Source organism: Sceloporus occidentalis, unplaced genomic scaffold, assembly GCF_023333645.1.
Source record: "Sceloporus occidentalis isolate IW3139 unplaced genomic scaffold, rSceOcc1.0.p SCAF_59, whole genome shotgun sequence".
In the NCBI taxonomy this organism is placed as follows: domain Eukaryota; kingdom Metazoa; phylum Chordata; class Lepidosauria; order Squamata; family Phrynosomatidae; genus Sceloporus; species Sceloporus occidentalis.
In genome coordinates this window covers 212,975-234,617 of record NW_028317039.1, presented here as the reverse complement: position 1 = coordinate 234,617, position 21,643 = coordinate 212,975, and positions in this window count along the sequence as shown.

The window sequence follows — 21,643 nt, the reverse complement described above, 5'->3', positions numbered from 1 at the left end:
AGTGGCGTATAGAGGGTTAAAGGCATTTCTGGAGGCATTTCATAGAACACTCTGCCTACAGAAATGCCTTCTGCCCCCCATTTAACCCCCCCCAAAATAAATATACTTACCGGTGCTTCTGACTCCGGTGTGTTGCCCGGGCAGCGTATAGACGTCTACGCGATTCGCGTAGGCAACTTCCGCTGCAGCTGGGAGGAGGTGCGATTAGCAGCGGGGGTTGTCTGCATCCATCGCGCAGACCTTTCCCGGCTGTCAGAGAGAATTCCCCGGTGAGGGGAACTCTGATCTCTGACAGCCGGGGAAGGTCCAGACCCCACCAGACCCGGCAGGCACCTCAGCCTGAGGCAATAAGTGAGCGAACTGCTCACAAAGCACCCTGCCACCGCCCTTGTGCGCACCAGCCCTGAGAGCAGCGGGGATAGCATTCACATCCATACTCCAGGCCGTCAGGATACACCAAAGCACAAGCAGGTAGGTCTGTTGGCCGTCTCTGGAAAAGCGACAGTGACCGGGGCCATCCACAGGGCACGCTTTATCCCCTAGGGACTCCCGCCCCTACATTTACATACCCCAATCAAAAACACACATGCCCCAAGCATGCACTCACCCACACACATACATGCTCCCTGTCTGATTCCCAGGGGCCTTATATCAACAGGAATGACATATTAACAGTCCTAGGTCCTGTAACAGCAATATTTTGCTTACCCCACCACTATGTCAATTTTGGCAAGTCCTATCTAATATTGTATTGCTTACCTTGAAGCTGAATCAGTGGAACTGGACTGCCTTTTAATCCACTGAAACCTTTCTGCAATTTAACCCCTTAATGACAAGACTGTTTCTTACTCGTAGTACATTTTGGGACAATGGCTCTTTTAACATTTTTCAGTGTTGCTATTTAGCTGTAATTTTCTTCTTTCTCATTTTGTGCACCCACACATATTATATATTTGTTTTTTTCAGGACAAACAGGGCTTTCTTTAGATACCATTATTTTTATCATATCATCTAATTTACTATAAAAATGATAAAATATGGTGATTTCTTTGTTAAAAATGACTTTTTCTCACTTTTTAAAAAGTCTTTTACTCATCTGCAAAAACTTATGAGATAACCTGCTAAATAGATTCTACTATTTGTCCTGAGTTTAGAAATTCCCAATGTTTTTGTGGTTTTTTTCTGCACGTTACGGGGCAATAAGTACCAGTAGCGTTTTCTACTGCCCCATGTGCTATTTCAGGTATCTTTGAAGCCGGCCAATGCAATTTACCCCATCAAACCATATATTTTTAAAAACTAGACACCCCAAGGTATTTCAAATGCTGGTATTTTAACCATTTCCATGCACTAGTTCTACCATCACCATTTGTCACACTTTATGGTAGTAAAAATGTTTGTATTTTTTTCACACACGTTGTACTCCAGGTATAAATTTACCGCACCTGGTATATGTCACTGCCAAACAACACCCCAATATGTGTTCCACAACATCTCCTGAGCGCAGTGATACCCCACATGAATGGGTTTGTTAGGTTGTTCAGGGACCAAAAGGAATTTTGACTTGTCAAAAAGTCTGCCCACATATCCTATTTCGGGTATCTGTGAAGCCGTCCAATACAACTTTCCCCATCAAACCAAATATTTTTGGAAACTAGAAACCCCGAGGTATTTGAAATGCTGGTATTTTATCCCTTTCCATGCACTAATTTTACCACCAGTCTTTGTCAAACTTTATGGAAGTAAATGTTTTTTGTATTTTTTTCCACACACGTTGTACTTCAGGTATGAATTTACCGCTCTTGGTATATGTCCCTGTCAAACAACACCCTAATATGTGTCCAGCAACATCTCCTGAGCACAGTGATACCCCACATGCATGGGTTTGTTGGGTTATTTGGGAGGTAAAAGGTGTGTATTTGTTTGCCATTTAGACATCTGGTCAGTCAATTTACCCCATCAAATCATAAATTTTTTAAAACTAGGCACCCTATGGGCATTTATAATGCCAATATTTTAACTCTTTCCATGCAGGAATTTTTGTGAAGATATAGCGTGAATTGTAGGACTTGCTCATAAAAAAACTTATATATATATATATATATATATGTTACCATTTTTTTTAATTTTTTTTTTAACTAATCACACTGATTAGTGAGCTGGGCTCCATTGACCTTGCATGGTTGAATGCAGTACCTGTGGCAACGTCATTTACATGATGGAGCTTGTGGTTGCTCTTCAGAGCAATCACAAGGCTATCGGGGTAGGGGACCATTTTTGCTTAGGAAGCGATTCCGATCGCTTCCTAAGCTGTTTTAGCCTGCCGCCGCGATCTTTGATGATCGATGTGTTTATTGTGGGGAGGCCTTTCTTCTCCGGATGCACGATCTGCGTTCGTGGTGATGCAGCTGTTTAACAGCAGCCCGTACATGTACGGACTTTGTCGTTATTACATTGCACTGCAAGCCCTTACATGTACAGGCTTTGTCGTTAAGGGGTTAAGGCCTTCTCTGGACACCATTAATGAGGCACATATGTAATAGGTGTGTTCTTAATCTTGAGGTCTGCTCAAAACATCCAAATATACAGAAAAATTACAAAAGACATAGCACTCCCACTGATACAAGCCCATGTTAAGACAGTCCTGGTGTTCCAAATTTAGGGTACTGTGTGACCAGACTGGTTTTTTTTTAAACGTTATATCCTTCGTATCAATAGCTGCGGTGTTTGCTAAACAGGTGTAATTTTCTTTTCTCTCATTTACTGTACCTTCACAATTTATTTTTGTTGTTCAGGACAAGAAAGGTTTTTTTTATTATTTTGATCATATAAAGTAAAAGTATCATATAAATGTAAACATTTTTTCTGACTTCTATTTGAAAAATATATTAATTATCTACAAAAGCTAATGAAAATAGATTCTAATATTTGTCCTGAGTTTAGAAATACCCAATTATTTTATGTTTTGGGGCTTTTTTGCAAGTTATAGAGCAATAAGTCCAAGGTCCAAGTACCGTATTGCTATTTTATAAGGGTTTTGCACAGATCTACTAACTTATGGCTAAGTGCTAACTGCATGCTGCAGTAGAATAAAGAAAAAAAACACTGCCTACTGTAAATTCCACAGATTACTACACTTGGATATATCTCTCCCCAAATAAAAGTGGCACTAAATACCACCTATTCCTCACTATCACATTTAGCAATTATCATAGACAAGTTCAATGTAACAAACTTTCCTCCACTTACAGTTTTGTTATATGCTGTGTAACCTCATTAAAGTGACTTTTATTTGGAGGGAGATATAAAATAGTTACTTGATAACTTTTATAAGTTTAGGGAGGAAGGCAATCCGGGATGAAGAAGAAACATGGCATCATGCCCATGACTGCATAAATCTTGCAAACAAATATATGGCAAGAACATTTCTTGAAGGACTTGTTCACCCTGTGTAGGATGAATCTGGCAGCTAGACTGGCGCAAGCTAAAGCTGTGTTTATGCATGGACCCCCAGCTTTCATTAAAGTCAGTAAAAGCATATGTACAGCATGTCTGTGGAAAAGCTGATGGTCCTGTGGAAAAGCGTTCTGCCTCCTTTTCTAATATTTAAACACTTGAGCTTTTCAATACATAAACTTTCTATTTATCCCCTGTGTCTTCTCATATTCTCCTTTTCTTCTTCTTCTTCTTTTGTTTCTTTCCTTTTGTGTTCGATTTCTGCCATCTCTTGATGGACTTTTTTCAACCTACTATACTATACTTGGGTTATAGTAAACCCTCAGACCTTCTAAGACTGTTGTTTTGCTTTTACAAAACATGGAAACGCCACACTGTTGTCAAACAGTTCATAAACTGCTTTGTTTGCTTCTTTCTCCTAGATGTAATAGGAACAGTATTTTGTTAACAAATAATTTGTTTTATTACCTTTCATGCACGATCGGCCTACTGAGAAACTGGAAGATTTTCCGTAGGGACGGCCAGTCCAGGGGCCAGTAGTGACTAAAGTGGCTAATGCTGCCACATGACCACCATGGCCATGTTTGACGTGGGGCAAAAGCCTGCAGCAACTGCAACCGTGCCCACCACTATAGGGGGCCCGGGGGTGATAACGTCCGCAGGGGTCCTGCTGCTTATCTGTGCATTGCAACATCTCTTGTAGCGCCAAGGGGAACCAGGAACCCAGCGGAGCCACGTCAATTTATGTCATGTCATATGACCCTGCTGGGTTCCTGCTTCCCCTGCATAGTACAAGACACTTTGTTTTGCACAGAGTAACAATTAAGACTTAAGCAACAGCCCCTGCGGAAGTCTGTGAGCGGCACCGATAGATCTGCAGTTAAGGTGGTGGGGGAGGGTGTATGAACAAGTATTGGTGAATGAGTGAATGAATGAGTATATGTGAATTAGTGAATGAATATCTGAATGAGGGAATGAGTATCTGTGAATGAGGGAATGAATGAGTATCTGTGGATGAGGGAATGAATGAGTGAATAAATGTTTGTGAATGAGTGAATGAATGTATGTGTGATAGCATGAATGTGAAAGTGTGGGGGAGCATGGCACAGGCTCTTGTGTTTCCAATCTGGATGCCAGGGCTAAAATATTATCGGGGGTGGGGGATTTGCAAGGGTGTGAGGACATTAATTCACTAGGTGGTGCTGGCTGGGGGCCTCACATAAATTAATACTAAAGGGGGGCTGGGTCATGGGATAAATATACAATGTGGGTCTGGCTGCGGGCAATACACAAGGATATAAATTGTAGGAATACATTGAACTATTGAATGTTTACTTATACAGAGATAAAACACCCTCCTGAATTTGTAGTCACTTTAGAGGATAAAACAATCTAGGCCCAGAAATCAGTGAGAGGAAATGTAAAGGTATTGTGTTTTTCACTCTATTTCAATCTGCATATTTTATTGAAAAGGACAATTTGTAGTAAATTGTGGCTTCAGGCATTTTATGTATGATTACTTTTTTTAGTGTACTGATGTACTTCCAATCCTATATCCTATATTATCTGGCGAGCACTGATGTCATCTTTATCCAGTACACATGGATGCCGAGGAGTTAAGATCCTGTGTATTCTGTCAATTTTGTTTATTTTCATAAAGGCCCACCAAAATCCTTAACACCCTGCCCATGATGCTCTTAATGCGGCCCCCCTCCCTCAGCCCCCCTCTTACATTTTTAGCTCTAATTTATTTTATCTACCAAGACAAGCAATATATATAACTTCTTGCTAGGAGGGTGCAACAGTACCACTAACAAAAACAATAATATAAAAAATCACTTGCTCAGAGAGTGCAACAGCACCACTAGCAAAAAAACACATAAAAAAACAGTTACATTTAGAAGCCACAAAAATCCCCAGGGGTAGCAAAAACAGAGGAACACTTACCACCAAACAAACTGCCATTTAAATCATGTCCCCCAGGGGAGGAGAGTAACCGCAACAGAGGCATCCAGAAGCAGCCTCAGAACAAGGATTGGAGCGTAAACCAGAAGTGCACGAACCACGCAGACCGGAAGTTTGGCAATCTGATCCGGCAAGGCTTCCCTGCTCTTGGGGAAGCCAACCAAATGAAAAATCCTTCTGCAGACCTGACAGGGTCCTGCTCGGGCTGTGCTTCATAGCCCCTTCAGGCAGGGTCTGCAGCCCCTCTAATTTAAGACTATGTCATCTTGCTGTGTTTTTCTTCTTTTTAATATACTCTCCTGCTTTATAGTATTGATTCCCTTTTAAGTACTTTAATGTTTCTATCACATTCCCCCTGTCATGTCTTTCTTTCAAACTTTAAGATCTTTTAACCTTTCCTGATAAGCTTTATCCTGCAATCCATGAACAAGTTTATTAGCCCTTCTCTGAACGCTCTCGAAAGTATCTATATTCTTCTAGTGATACGGTCTCAGGTACTGTGTACAATACTCCAAGTGAGGTCCCACCAGTGCTCTGTACAACGACATAAGCACTTCCCTCTTTCTACTACCAATACCTCTCCCAATACAACCAAGCATTCTGCTAGCATTTCCTCCTGATCTGTTATGTTGTCTACCTACCTTTAAGTCCTCTGAAATAATTATCCCTAAACTGACACAGTCAAGGTGTTTGGGAGCGCTGACAAACTGTTTGTGGCAAACGATGGCAAAGACACAATGTTAAGGGAATAAGGTAACACATGGAGGCTGTTTTAGGGCACAAACAAGCTGCTTGACATGTTGCTTGTGATGTTGGTTGGGGTATTGGGCAATTTTCACACCTTTATCTTCCTTTACAAAAACAGAACAGAAGTATTTATCTAGTTGGCTAGATCTTTATGCTGGTTTATATTATTCATTTGTCTTTAGTTTACTTATTTCTTGTTTAGGGGTTCTTCTCTCATTTACACTCACAGGCCACTTTATTAGGTACAGCTTGCTAGTACCAGGTTGGACATGCTTTTGCCTTCAGAACTGTTTTCATTCGTGCCATACTTTCTACAAGATGCTGGAAATATTCCTCGGAAATTTTGGTCCATATGGACATGATGGCTTTATGCAGTTGTTGCAGATTTGTCGGCTGCTCATCCATGATGCAAATCTCCCGTTCTACCACATCCCAAAGGTGCTCTATTGGATTGAGATTTGGTGATTTTGAGATTTGTCATATTCAAGAAACCAGTTTGAGATGATGTGAGCTTTTTGACATGGTGCATTATCCTGCTGGAAGTAGCCATCAGACGATGGGTTCACTGTGGTCATAAAGGGATGGGCATGGACAGCAACAATACTCAGGTAGGCTGTCGCATTCAGACGATGCTCAATTGGTACTAAGGGCCCCAAGAGAATGTCCCACACACCATTATACCACCAGCTTTAACCATTGATACAAGGCATGATGGATCCATGCTTTTATGTTATGCCAAAGTCTGACCCTGCCATCTGAATATCGCAGCTGGAATCGAGACTCATCGGACCAGGCAACGTTCTTCCAGTCTTCCATTGTCCAGTTTTCCTGTTCTTAGCTGACAGAAGTGGCACCCAGGGTGGTCTTCTGTTGCAGTAGCCCATCTGGTTCAAGGTTTGATGTGTTGTGCATTCAGAGATGGCTTTTTGCATACCTCGGTTGTAACGAGTAGTTATTTGAGCTACTGGCATCTCAAACCAGTCTGCCCATTCTCCTCTGACCTCTGACATCAACAAGGCATTTTTGTCCACACAACTGCCGCACACTGGATAGTTTTCCATTTTCGGACCATTCTCTGTAAACCCCAGAGATGGTTGTTGGTTCAGTTTCTGAAATAACCATGCCAAGCTCAAAGTAACTTAAATCCCCTTTCTTCCCCATTCTGATGCTCAGTTTGAACTTCAGCAATTTGTCTTGACCACGTCTACATGCCTAAATGCATTGAGTTGCTGCCATGTGATCGGTTGGTTGGTTAGCTATTTGTGTTAACAAGCAATTGAACAGATGTACCTAATAGACTTGGGCGCTGGCATCTTAGTGTTTGTCTTCGTGTACATTCTTTGGGTTTTTTGCTGTTTTTTTTTTTAGCAGGGGGTTAACGCGATAAAAATACTCAGCAGCTTTTGCACAAGGATTTTAAAAGTCCATAAGAGCGACTCTATTGGTCGCCGGCCCGGGGCAGCTGCACTTCATTGGTTGATACCAGCCGAGCCTCCTGGTGGCGACCTTTAACTCACGACGCCAAAGCCATTAGTCTCCCCAGGCCAAGTTGCTCTGAGCTGTACCTTGCCCTGCGCTTTGCCAGAGGGACTAAAATCCCTGTTCCTCCGAGGCTAAGTTGCTCACAGCAGTTGTCTAAGACTCAGAGGAACAGGGATTTCAGTCTTTGTGGCAAAGTGCAGGGCAAGGTACACCTCAGAGCAACTTGGCCTAGGGAGACCGTTGGTTAAAGGTCCATACGAACGATGGATGCCACAGGAGCTCCCTGCCAGCTCTTACGGACCTTTAACTCCTCGTGTGATCTTACAGATTCCTGTTCCCATTAACCCCTGCAATGCTGCATAGAGAAGGTAGGCTAGAGGCAGTGGGAAGAGACCAGGGATATTAGATAGGAGATATTAACAAAGATGAACACGAAGATTCTTTGTGTTGTGCTTCTTCGTCTTCGTGTACATTTACCCGGTGCCATATTAGTTTCTTCGGTATTTCGTTTGAACAACGAAAACACACTATTCTTGTTTGTTTTCATGTTCTCCCGAATACGAATGCAAAAGTCTAGTACCTAATAAAGTGGCCAGTAAGTGTATATATCTAAAAAAGGTTTTATCGCCCATTTTTGTTAACCTGTTCTCCTCAGTGTGTGCTTTGGCACATCTAATAATGTGCTTTGCCTCCCTAAGCTTAGCTTTATATTTGCTCCCATCTTCCTCATTTTGAGTAAGTAGCTTTTTCTCTTCTGGACACCATCTAAAGCTGTCGAGACAATCAAAGACTCACCTACCACTTTCCCCATTTTTGGAAAATCCACATTTCTAGAATCAAAAACCTTGGTTTTAGTGTGGTGCAATGTAACGTTTCTTCTTATATTAAACCACACTGATTGATGATCACCGAAGCCCAAACACTCTCCTACGATGACATCCAAAATCAAGTCTCCATTTGTAAATACCAAATCTAGCACAGTGGCTTTCATTGTTGGCTTCTCTCCCAACTGCTTAAGACAAAGTGCCTGTAAGGAATTTAGGATGTCTCCACTCCTGCCTGACACAGCTGTTTTCCAATCTACATCAGGGGGATTGAAGACTCCTATAATGATAACCTCACCTTTCATTGACATCTCAGTAATTTCTTCAAGTAGCATTTCTTCCTCTGCTTGTCCAGGGGGTATATATCACACCAATGTGAAAAAAACACTTTGTTATAAAGTTCTAAGGAGTTCTAGGTTCTCCTGATTACTTCGTATATATTTTGAGTTACCTGTTAGATAATTTTACATAAAGGGGAACACACCCTCCCTTTCTGCCATCTTTATCCTTTCTATACTACATGTATCCTGGTATAGCAACATTCCCATCATTTTTATCATTGTTCTAGGTCTCTGTAACTGCCACTAAATCCACATTATCACCACCAATGCTGTTGTTACCAATGCAGTAAGTGCAGGGATTCTTTAAACTATGGGCATTTTTCAACCTTTGTTTCAAAAAATTTAGTGGTTTAGCTTTTTTTTTTAAATCTATATTGATCCTAACATTTCTTTTCCCAACCTTCCTAAGCTAAGCCCTGCCCTGACCCCACTCTATCTACCCCTGTAATGCTATCTTTACCATCCCCCCACACTCTTGTTTAAAATCTCTTCCAACTCTCTAACCATCTTCTCTCCCAGTACTGCAGCCCCCTCATCATTGAGCTTCCGCTGCCTCCCTACTGTAGTGCATGATACAGGTAATACTCCTGAAAATATTACCTTGAATGTCCGATGGATCCTCACCAGCCCCTCCCAAGAATCTGTATCTTATTTACGACTTATTTGTTTTTCAAATATACTTTACAATGCTTGTTTTGTCCCTATTTTAAACATAATAAAATATTGAACAGAACCCAAAATGTGAAGTGTGCCAAATGTATTCATTTATTTCCAGAGCTGGTTTTAATTCTCTACCTAACTGTTCCCTTTATTGTCTATCCTACTGTGTACTGATACAGTCTTATTGAAGCCTACCTAGCAAGCTATACTTTAATGTGACCAATTTATGCACCGTCATGCCACCCTTACATACATTTTTAATCCATGGGCTGTCCTAGAAATTGCACACATCAGTTGCAGGCTTTTACTGTACTGTAACAGAGGAAGCAATTACTGAAGCTCTAAAAGCTATCTTGTAAAGACCACATCTCTCAGCATTTCTAAAAAACTAATTCTGTTAATTAAAATCTTACTAATCAAATGTCCATGATACATTGAGGCAGAATTCATAATCTCTGGAAAGAAATAAATGTATTTGATAAAGTAAGTAACATTAAGCAAAAAAGTTCTTGACAACAATAACAGGAGTTCAAAATCTATTATAAGAGCCTGAAAAACAGCCTTCCAGTTAAAACTAACATTACAGATTATTTACTAAACAGATTTATCCGTTAACATATGTTAACAACTATTTACAGTATAACTGAGTTCTGTTTTATTAATAGATTATTGAGGAATACAAGCACTAAAATGGTAATAGTGCCAAAGTTAAACATGGAAAGTTTAACTTTCCCCTGTTTATTGATAAGGCTGTTGACTACCTAATGCAGGATCCATAGGTAGTTCAATGACAAGGTGTTGACTCACTCCTATAAAATCAACATTGCATCATTGTGACAACAAAAAAGTGGAAAGCATACAGTTTTATGAGTTAATACGTGCTCTGGATGGTGTCTAACAGCATTAAAAAATTCCATTCCAAAGGTCCTTTTTAATTTCTATAACTTCTTAAACAATATCACTGGTTACCTTCAAAACATGATTGATAATGAACATTTATTATTTATTTGTTTGTTTGTATACTATAACTTCCATGATGCTTAGTTAGCCATAGGCTGTATTTTATGGTGCTCTTAGAGCACTGAAACATAGAAAGTGACAGCAGTTAAGAACCATGCGGTCCATTTAGTCTGCCCTACCTCTGAATACTTTCCTTAGTCCCTGGCCTTATCTTATATCTAGCCCAGCCTTATGCCTATCCCATGCTTCTTTAAACCCCTTCACTGTATTAACCTCTACCACCCCCACTGGAAGATGATTTCAGGCATCCACTACCCTTTCCCACTATGCCTATCCCATGCTTCTTTAAACCCCTTCACTGTATTAACCTCTACCACCCCCACTGGAAGATGATTTCAGGCATCCACTACCCTTTCAGTGAAGTAATATTTCTCGATATTACTTTTAAATATGTGCCTTTCTAGCTTATGACAATGTCTTCTTGTTGTGGTAGTACTTCTTTAAAATAAATGGTGATTCCCTTTAAGTATTTAACTGTTTCTCTAATATCCTCTGTCATGTCTTTCTTCTAGGCTATATATGTTAGGATCCTTTAACATTCCCTGGTAAGTTTTATCCTGCAATTCATGCTTGGAAACAGCTTAGAAGCCCCTCTCTGAACTCTCTCCAAAGTACCTATATCCTTCTGGAGATATAGTCTCCAGTACTTTATACATGAGCATGAGCACTTCCCTCTTTCTATTGCTAATACCACTCCCTATGCAACTAAGCTTCTAAAGATCTAAACTCAGAGATTGCAGTTTATTGATAAATCTTCTGTGTGGGACAGTGTCAGAAGCCATATTGAAATCTAGAGATGCAATTTCAACTGCACTTAATCAATTATTTTAGTCACCCAATCCAAAAAATCAATAAGATTAGTCAGGCATGGCCTTCCTGAACTAAACATATGTTGTTTTTGAACATGAAGCCCATGTTATTTTAGATTTTGAAAAATTCTATCATTTAACATAGTTTCCATTATTTATTTTTTTACTACTGATGTAGTACATGATGGCGCTATATAAAACAATAAATAATAATAATAATAATAATAATAATAATAATAATGTAAGATCCACAGGCCTGTAGTTCCTTGACACTTGGAACTAAGTGAATAATAGGTAGATGGCTACTAAATGTCTCTACCTCCTCAGGGACAATCAAATGCATACAGAGAAGTACAGACAGTACTTTGTGAGAATTACAACAGCTCTACTGTAGTTCCTGTAGCTAATAAGAAGAAAGCTATTTTGTGGCGTCAGCTGTAATAAACAGAAGTGACCTTTGTTTATACACCCTGAATTGTTACGTGTGCCTTCATTTAACTGGCAATCATAAAATAAGATGGAAAACATGTACTAGTTATCAAGCTCTTTGTCACAACCCTTTCCCCTACTAATAACTTGTCTGGAGGTCAAATGATGTTGAAACTAAGTTCAGGATAATGCATGAAGGATCTTACTTTATACCATTGCAATTGTTTCTCATCCCTTTTATCATCCACTACTAATATATATCTTGGTAAGTAACATAAAAGGGTATGTTTTCACATTGCTTAAAAAGGAGTGGCCAAATCAACAGTTTGGTAAAAAAAAAAAAAAAACTCACTGGTGAGCTATGCAACACAAAAAAGGCCTTGACGTGCCTGGAAAACAACAGTGGTGGATGATTGTAGGATCCTTTCCAAAAAAAAAACCCTTCACAACATCCAGCCAAGTGAAGAACACGCTTCAGGAGGTAGGCATATCATTATTCAAGTCTACCATAAAGTGAAGATTTTACAAGAGGAAATATAGAGCGTTCACCACAAGGTGCAAACCATTCATAAGCCCCCAAAATACCGTATTGGCTCGAATATAGGCCACTTCTAAAAAGCCACTTTAGTTATGGAACAGCATTCTTTGGACAGATGAAACTAAGATCAACCTGTAAAAGAATGATAGGAAGAAAAAAATACCACACCATCTCTAAAACACGGTAGAGGAAATGTGATGGCATGAGCATGCATGCCTTCCAATGGCACTGGGTCACTAGTGTTTATTGATTATGTTACAGAAGACAGAAGCAGCTGGAGGAATTCTGAAATGTGTAAGGTTACTGTATATTGTCTGCTCAGATTCAGCCTAATTCAGCAAAATTGATTGGACAGCGCTTCATTTTAGAGATGGACAATGGCCCAAAACATACTACGAATGCAACCACCTGGTCACAACCCGATCGAGCATGCAGTTCACTTGCTAAAGAAAAAAACATAAGGCAATGAAACTGAAGACAGCTTCAGTAAATCTGAGAATCACCTTGCACCCATCCTGTGAAATCTGAATGTATATAAATATATTTAGATTAAACAGGATGAGTGCAAGGTATTTGGTGGATTCTTAGATAGAACCCATGTGCAGCTGCTGCCCCTATATCTCTTTTTCTCTCAATTCTCTTATTAGCTAATTCCTGTGGTGGGAGAGTGAGGTCGGACATCACATCCAGGCACTTGAGCATCAATAGTGTATTCTGGTCTTCTGTGGAATGCTGGTGTATCCTATGACTGCTCCAATAGGATTCCTTAACGCATACCCTAACTGAATGTAAAGGCGTATAAATACTCATGGTTACAAGGGTAAGGTCTCTCACCTTCATCTCACCAAGAATACTGAGCCTACAGTACCTGCGACCACCATCTGTTCATCAACCAGTAATGTATGTATATTACTTTGTTACTAAATAAACTAGCTTAAGAAGACTTAGAAGCTGTGGTCTTGATTACCGTTTGGTCGCTGGAAAAGTTTAGAGATTCAAGACAAAGCATAATCTAACAAATAGCCACCACACTTCACAAGGCAGCAGTAAAACAGAAGTCTGTATGAACAGACCTTGTGCCGCCCTTATTTGAGGACAATTAAAAAAATTGACGAACCTATGGCATGTGTGCCACAACAAGCATGCCAGGACCCCTGTTCCTGCATTGCTTCTTCAATAAAACAGGCCTGGATTGGTTCAGTATAACTTTTATAGCATTAGGCTAGGTTTCCACTTGGGTTTTTTTTTCCCAAAAACTCCCACAATAATGCCAATTAAGCCACACGGCGTTTTATTAGTGAAAAACCGCTGCGGCCAGACGTTAGCTGTTCTTCAATAGGAAAACGCACAATGTCATATCCACTTGGCGTTTTTTCAGTCCTCTTTGGCGTTTTACTGCTTTTTGGGCTCTGTGGCAGTGTTTCAAAATCGCAGTATGTTGACACTCTGGTGTTTTTTGCAAGGAAATCTTGGTGTTTTTCTCCAATAGACGTCTATGGGAGAGAAAAAACGCCATGAAAAAGCCATGTGGGTTTTGCCTTGGCGTTTTTTTTCCACAGTTACAATGCAGTTAGGACACACAGATACTGGGTCCATCCTGGACCCAGTATCTGTGTGTCCTATGAGAAATAGGCTGGAAACAAACAGTTTCACCGCCGGGGCGTGTTTAAGTAGAACCCTACCAAGGAAATGACATCAGGAGGGGGCAGATACTTGCCATTTATCCTAATCCCTTTTAGCTGGGTGAAAATTCTAACGTGTAAAGGCTGGAAAAACTGCCTAAAGGTCAAAAAAGCAATTTCCACAGAAAGGCTAAAACGCCAGAAAAAACTCCAGAAAAAACGCAGTGGCAGTTTTCTTGGCGTTTTTCATTAAGAAAATAACGCAGGACAAAAACCCAAGTGGAAACCTAGCCTAACACTAGTGTAAATAAAATGTCAGCCTTGACAATATATTTGGATCTGCATTAAACACTGATCATTAGCAACTTCTGCTAAAGAAAGAAAGGAAAACATTACTTTTCCAAGCTTCAATTTAACTAATGTGTCCCAAATTGCTCAAAGCATCAAAATGGCAAGCTAGCTCAAGTAGTCACTATCATTCCAATCTATCTTCTATAAGGGCCTCCGAGAGTTAAGGTGAACGATTGACATAAACAAAACTGCTCTTAGTGCTCAATGTATATTTTAAGCAAAATCTGATTGGCTGCACATGACAAAGAACTAATACAAACCAAGCAAAGCCTGTCTTCAAAAATGCCAGAGATCACAAAATGCTTTAGAGTGACAATAAAAAATAAAAGGCTTCAGTTTTCAAATTGCTGACCTTGGTGAAATCCAGATCTGCAGGCTTTTATTAGCATTAAAAAAATGAAAACCTTGTCAATGTCACTTAAAATGTAGTTTTCTTATTTCAATTAAAATTTTTAAATGAAAATCAATAGCTCATTTTTTGTGGGTATAAAGTATCTGAGATGTAAGAGGCGGAAATAACGAGCAAAGGAAATATTTGTTTTTTTCACAGACAAAAGCACATAATGTTTATTAATAAAGAACAAGCTTTTCAAGGATTTTATTTATTATTATTGAAGATAAAATGGTTTATTGTAAAAGCAAAGTTGAAATTGCCAGCTAATTAGGCTGTGAGGATCGGGTTAAGTGAAATACAATTCTGAAATCTTTCCAAACCTTTAGGGCTTCATTTATTAAACATTTTACATACAGTTTATACTGTATATTCAATTGTTATATGCGGTCTTTTTATTAGATATTAAAGCATTTCTAGGCAAGGGAAGAAATCATCTTTCCTAAGAGTGTTTATGGCTATTCATTGTTCCTTCATTGCTGCAGACTAAGGCCTTTTTTATAGCTTTTTTTAACTAATGCACCATTTAGCAGCTCAGAAGCTAAAATAATTGCTTTAATAATTTACATAAGTCATTATGTCATGGAACCACATTAGTAGGAAAGCGTACAAAATAATTAGAATGATCCAAGGCTTCAAAATGAAACAATTGTTTTCCAGTGGAGCTCCTCTTGATATATAAAATACTTATAGTTTAAATATAAAAAGACCAACATAAAATGTGTAGTGTAATATTCTGACCTTTTCGACAAAAAATGTGTGTTTTTGTTTAATATATACAAATCTAAGAACAATATTGAAGCCTACACTATGTGTTTTCATGTAAATCTTCCAAACCAGAATACAAATTTGTAAACAGCTATGTATTAAAGAAGAAAATTACATTTTAATGTCAATTTCCATTTAATGGCACTAACCCAAGCTGCTTTAATCAATATGCAAAGTAAGAACTTTGCTAGGAACTACCATTAATAAGAGTCCACACTACTAGGCTCCTACCTAGTGAGGAATGACTGTGTAGATACTATTTGTACCTGTCAGGAACTGTGTCCATACAGACGACTGTAATGACCCAGCGCACCCAAAGATCGAGTTCAGGAGTTCGGTATGCAGTAGCGAAGTCACAGGACAGGGCCTGGTCCAGGGCGACTGCACTCACCCGGGTGTTGAGCATCTAGGGTTGTGCAGCCACATACCAACGCCCTGATATAGCAGCGGATGTAGTCCAGAACGAAGATAAATCCTGCAGGCACCCTGGAACAGGCATGAGACATATCACTAGACTCATGTGCGGGATGCTGCAGGCTCGTAGTGTGGAAGTTAAGCAGAGTAATAGCTGAAACATAGCAAGCAAGGGATAGGGAGACCAGGCAAGAAACATAACAGACAAGATATACATGATACAGTGCACTACATGGAACAAGACAAGGAATACTCAAGATCATACATGAACAGGACAGGACACCCCTCTACCAGGGATACATGACAGGACACCCCACAGGTTACATCACAGACTGACACATAAATACAGGAACTAGCCCCCCGTGTGCCCCCCAATTGAAACGTCTTTTTTTTTTCTTTTTTTTTTTATAGACGCGGCCACTTAAATGGGCGGCTGCACGGCCGTTTAATGTACATTCAGGGCGGCCTGGGGGGCAATTGCTCCCCCGTCGAGCCCGCCCTGAATATACATTAAACGGCCGTGCAGCCGCCCATTTAAGTGGCCGTCTTTAATGCCGGCACACCGAGATACCATTGCAGCCGATGTGGCTGCGAGTCTTAAAGCGGCAGTTAGACACGCTGGCCGCTTTAAAATCATTAAGCGGCCAGCGTGCCTGCACAGTGCCGCCCAGTGTCCTGTTCCGTGTGACTACGCCCCCTTGAGCGGCACGTCACACCGTCAATGTGATGGACTTCTAAAGGGGGCGGAGTCACACGGAACAGTTCCTCGTGACAGGTAGAAGAGCACATTGGAGGACAGCAGCAGTGAAGGATGCGGCAACAATGTAAGTATTAAAAAAATTAAAAAGTTGGGGTAATAGGAGGAAGGGGAGCCATATTCAAGGGTGGGCTGCATTGGGACAACAATTAAATACAAAATGGGGGTGCCTAGGGGGTATAAGTACACAACAGGGTGGTTGGGGCACCACATAAATCAATACACAAAGGTGGGGGGTGGGTGGCTGGGTTCAAGATACATGGGTCATTAACAATACAAAGGGGGGCATCAATACACAAGGGAGGGGGGCTGGCTGGGGACATCACATAAATCAATACACAAGGGTGTTGGGGCATAATGTACAAAGGGGGCTGGCTGGGGGCACAAATCCACATGGGGCAATACACAAGGGTGTGGGGGGAAATACATTAAAACCAAAGGGGGGCTGGCTGGGGCATCAATACACAATACACAAACAGCAAACCAGCGTGGAGAGCATTTTGCATGTGGGTGTCAGTGTGGCAGAGCCTGTCCTTGTGTGTGTGTTTGGGGGTAGGTGTGGCAGAGCCTGTCCTGGTGTGTGTGTTTGGCTGTGTGGCAGAGCCTGTCCTGGTGTGTTGTGTGTGTGCGGGTGTTGATGTGGCAGAGCCTGTCCTGGTGTGTGTGTTTGGGGGTAGGTGTGGCAGAGCCTGTCCTGGTGTGTGTGTGTGTGTGTGTGTGTGTGTGTGTGTGTGTGTGTGTTTGGGTGTCGGTGTGGCAGAGCCTGTCCTGGTGTGTGTGTGTGTGTGTGGGTGTTGATGTGGCAGGGCCTGTTCTGGTGTGTGTGTTTGGCTGTCTGTGTGGCAGGGCCTGTCCTGGTGTGTGTGTTTGGGTGTCGGTGTGGCAGAGCCTGTCCTGGTGTGTGTGTCTGGGTGTCAGTGTGGCAGAGCCTGTCCTGGTATCTTTGTGGCAGAGCCTGTCCTGGTGTGTGTGTAATAAATATAAGTCAACTATTAATCTCCAAGGGCAATAGCTGGCTCCCAACACAATGGGATTCCTCTTGAGTAATACAGTTACAAGGAATTACACTAGGGGCAAAGCCCAAATGTCCAGGAACTCCCAATACATCAAAGGGCTATCTCTCTACCAGGTGGGAACAATAAACAGGAGATACAATCTACAATCTCCTACAACAAAAGGACTGCAGGAGATAGTATCTGGGCTGGAGACAAGCATGTGTTTCTCCTACAACAAAAGGATTGCAGGAGACAATATCAACATTCAGAGACCCACCCTGAATTTGCCCTGAGGACCATCAACTTCACTGTGGGGGCAACCTAACTTCTTGGACAAGAGCGATCTCTACAGGCAGCTAGTGCAGGTACAAGATTGTGCCTTCCTAAGGATGAGTGGACACAAACTCAGAAGATGATTGGCTGGGACTGTTTGGGCATGGTGGCTATAAAGGTGTTGTGTGAGCAACAGAGAGAGGAGAGAAACAGAAAGAAAGAAAGAAGGATAACATCAAGGTGACAGGGACACCCCATCCTTACATGCACACATAAAGTCACTAGCATAGTGTAGTTAAAGTCATAAAGCCTTGTATTTCAGACGCTTCTCTGTATACTCATATATATGTATTTGTTATTTTAATAAACCCATAGTGTTAAGCCACTGGTGTAAGTGGAGTTTCATACGACGAGGAATCGGTAGTAGTTAAAGGAAAGCCAGACGGATGACGGTTATATATCCCGGGATTCAAAAGGTGCTTTTCTACAGTGTGTTTGGGTGTCGGTGTTGCAGAGCCTGTACTGGTGTCAGGGCGGGCTGTTTGGGGACAAAATTGGCTCACGCTGGGCTGTTTGGGGACAAAGTTGGCTCACTCTCGACTGTAATTTGTTAATGTTATCTTGGTGCTGGTCGGGTTCTATGTGGGCAGTGTGGACACCAGGGCTGGTGAGCTGCATCCTGTGAGCTATGCCTGTAATTTAGGGGGTTTTATCTATACCGTTAATGCTTAGTTGTTATGTGATTTCCAGTTGATCTGTACCTGCATAGCTGGGTTTGTGTGTTATTCTGTTGATCTGTATCTGCTATGCTATGCTTCCATACATTATTTATGTATACCTGCAAATACAGGGTTTGTATTTCTTATTCAGTTGATCTATACATGCACGTGCTGTTTCCATGTGTTGTTTATTTGATCTATACCTGAACTACAGGGTGTAAGTAAAAGAGCGGTATGGTTTAGTGAATGAGGGGACAAAGGGATGATTACAGGGGAGAGCACCTCTCAATGTCATGGTGCAGTCAGAAGGACTGACTCTCACTGTCTTCCCCTGATCTGCAGTCAGTGTGGCAAATATATTTTTTTGGTGTGGTAGCGGAGGGAGTGATTGCATGCAAGGGAGCATTGAGCGGGGCCCAAGGAAATGCTTGGGTAGGGTCCAATTTTTTCAAAATAAAATATATTGGCAACAGGGTCTAATATTTATATATATATATATTGGCAGCAGGGGCAAATATTTATATTTTTATTGGCAGCAGGGGCAAATATTTATATATATATTGGCAGCAGGGGCAAATATTTATATATGTTTTGGCAGCAGGGTTTAATATTTATATATATTGGCAGCAGGGTTTAATATTTATATATATATTGGCAGCAGGGTCTAATATTAATATATATCGGAAGCAGGGTGTAATATTTCTATATATGGGCATCAGGGTCTAATATTATATATATATATATATATATATTGGCAGCAGGTGCTAATATTAAAGAATGAAAAATAAATCTTAAGGCTGATGTTAATTAGCCTGTAGTTGTGGGAGGGGCTATGGTTATTTAACCATCGCTTCTCCTGCCCACAGCTACGTTTCAGCGTCTGACGTTGCTTACGTGGATCTCGGCACTTCTGCGCTTCTTCTGCGGTTTCTCGGCTGCGGGTTGTTTCAGCGGCGGTGTTCTGGTCCCGGCGGCGGTGTTCTGGTCCCGGCGGCGGTGTTTCTGGTCCCGGCGGCGGTGTTTCTGGTCCCGGCGGCGGTGTTTCTTGTCCCGGCGGCGGTGTTCTTGTCCCGGCGGCGTTCGGTTCAGTCCCGGCGGCGGTTCAGTCCCGGCGGCGCTTCTTCTCAGCATTCGTGTTTGCTAACATCTGAAGCCTCCTTCTGTTCAGGTCGTATGCTTCTATCGTTTTCTTCTCTGCTATGCTGCCCTCTGCTGGCCAATTGTCAGACTAATGTTGCTAATATTACTATATATTTTTCCATTACTAGTTTACACTACGAGTCTGGTTTACTGCATATTACGGTCACACACCACGATCTGTTGGGGGTTTTTTCAATTTAATTTGTTGCTGTTTGTTGGGTATAATTTCACTTTTTAGGGGCATACTACTTGGTTGTCGCGATTTGCATTTCTAACTACGTATTAACCCCCTCTTTCCTTCCTAACGACAGGGAGGGATTTATACCTCCTACTCTGGCCCTCGACGTTCGGTACTTACCTCACCTACGAATACGTGTTCCTCTCGGTTCTCCTATTTTTGACCCTCACTTCGGCATTTTGTTGTGAGTCCAATTCCATCCGGTAGCCTCTTTTGCTTGCTTTTAATCAATCTGATTCGTGTTCTCACAATGTGGAGAGTTTTTTGGTGGTTTTAGGGTTAATTCATTGTATGACTGGCCGGAAGAAACTTTCATTTTCTATGCTACATATTAACAGTGTAGTCAATGTTGGGGTAGGTGCCTATGCCGACCATTTCTATCATTCACCTGCTCAGCTTGTCATTGAGTTGTTGGGTGTGTTCTCACTTTGTTGCTTTCTGTATACAGCAGGTTATGTTTCTGGAGGGTGCGGGCCAGGGTAACGTTTGGTTTTACGCAGGTTACATGTTATTTTGGACAGTGTTTACTCAGTCATGTCGTCGTGTTCATGCATTTTACCTGTTTAGGTGCTCAAGTTCGTTCGGCGATAAGTTCAGTGACCTACACATTTCCAAGCTCAGGCCAGTTTTCGCTTGTCGAAGCTCGGACTCCCCGGCATTATTCATAGGATGAGGTAACTGGTTGAGGACCCTATCCGGGGATGTATCAGCTAGGTAGTTAGGAGGCATTAGAGAGTTTGTTTCGACACCGGCTAGGCAGCCTGCCTCTTGTGCGTTAGCTAGTGGCCCACCCCTCCCACCCCGAGGCAATTTCCCCTCCTCGCTTGGAGGTTTCGTCACTCGAGCTAGTAATCCGTGCCTCACTGGTAGTTAGCTAGGCCGCCCCCTACGTTTCATCCCGCTCCATCGCAGAGCTCGTTTAGCTAGTGGCTAGTTAGTCAGGTGCCTAGGTGTAGGGGTTCTAATAAGGCTTCTTCTCCTTATGTTCCTAGTATGTCGTTCCAATCCGATCAAGAGGATAGGCCCTCCGTCCCTTGCTCACCTGCGCCAGGGTCAGACGTCGCCACCCCCCCTTCACTACGGGCATGGACAATTCCAAGATTAACGGCCGAATTAACTAACAGAGGCATTCCATTCTCGGCCTCCGCGAGGAAAGCGGAACTTTTCCGCTTACTGTTTCCAACTCCCCTGTCTCCTGCTACTAGGTCCAGCCCACGGCAGTCCTCTTCCGTGGACCTGGCCCAAATGAGAGATATGCTTACCTCATTGGTAGCTTCGGTCTCGTCATTACATGAGAGACTAACCAATCTGGAGACTCAGCCGGCGGCTACCATCCCGCACCTCCTTCCCCCCGTTCAGGTCCTGCCTAGCCCGGGACCACCCCTTGCGGAGCCCGCAGGGTCAGGTATGTCATCTGGCATTTCCCCTACAATTTCCCCTGCTCACTTTATCCAGGGTAATCTTAGGAAGGATATCCTGGAAGGGAAAGACGTTAACCTGGTCTCCCTTCTCCTAAGTTCCCATGACCTGGCGGAAAATAAAGCCTTTTCCTGCGGCAACGTTTCTGTTGTGCTTAAAGCAAAAGACCCCAGGCTGGCAAAAAAGTTATCTATTCCAGAATTTGTCCTGGCCTTCAGCATGTATAGGGATGTCCTGTGTTCAGCCTTCCCGTCCAGAAGGGAGGAGCTGGATCAGTATTTATAT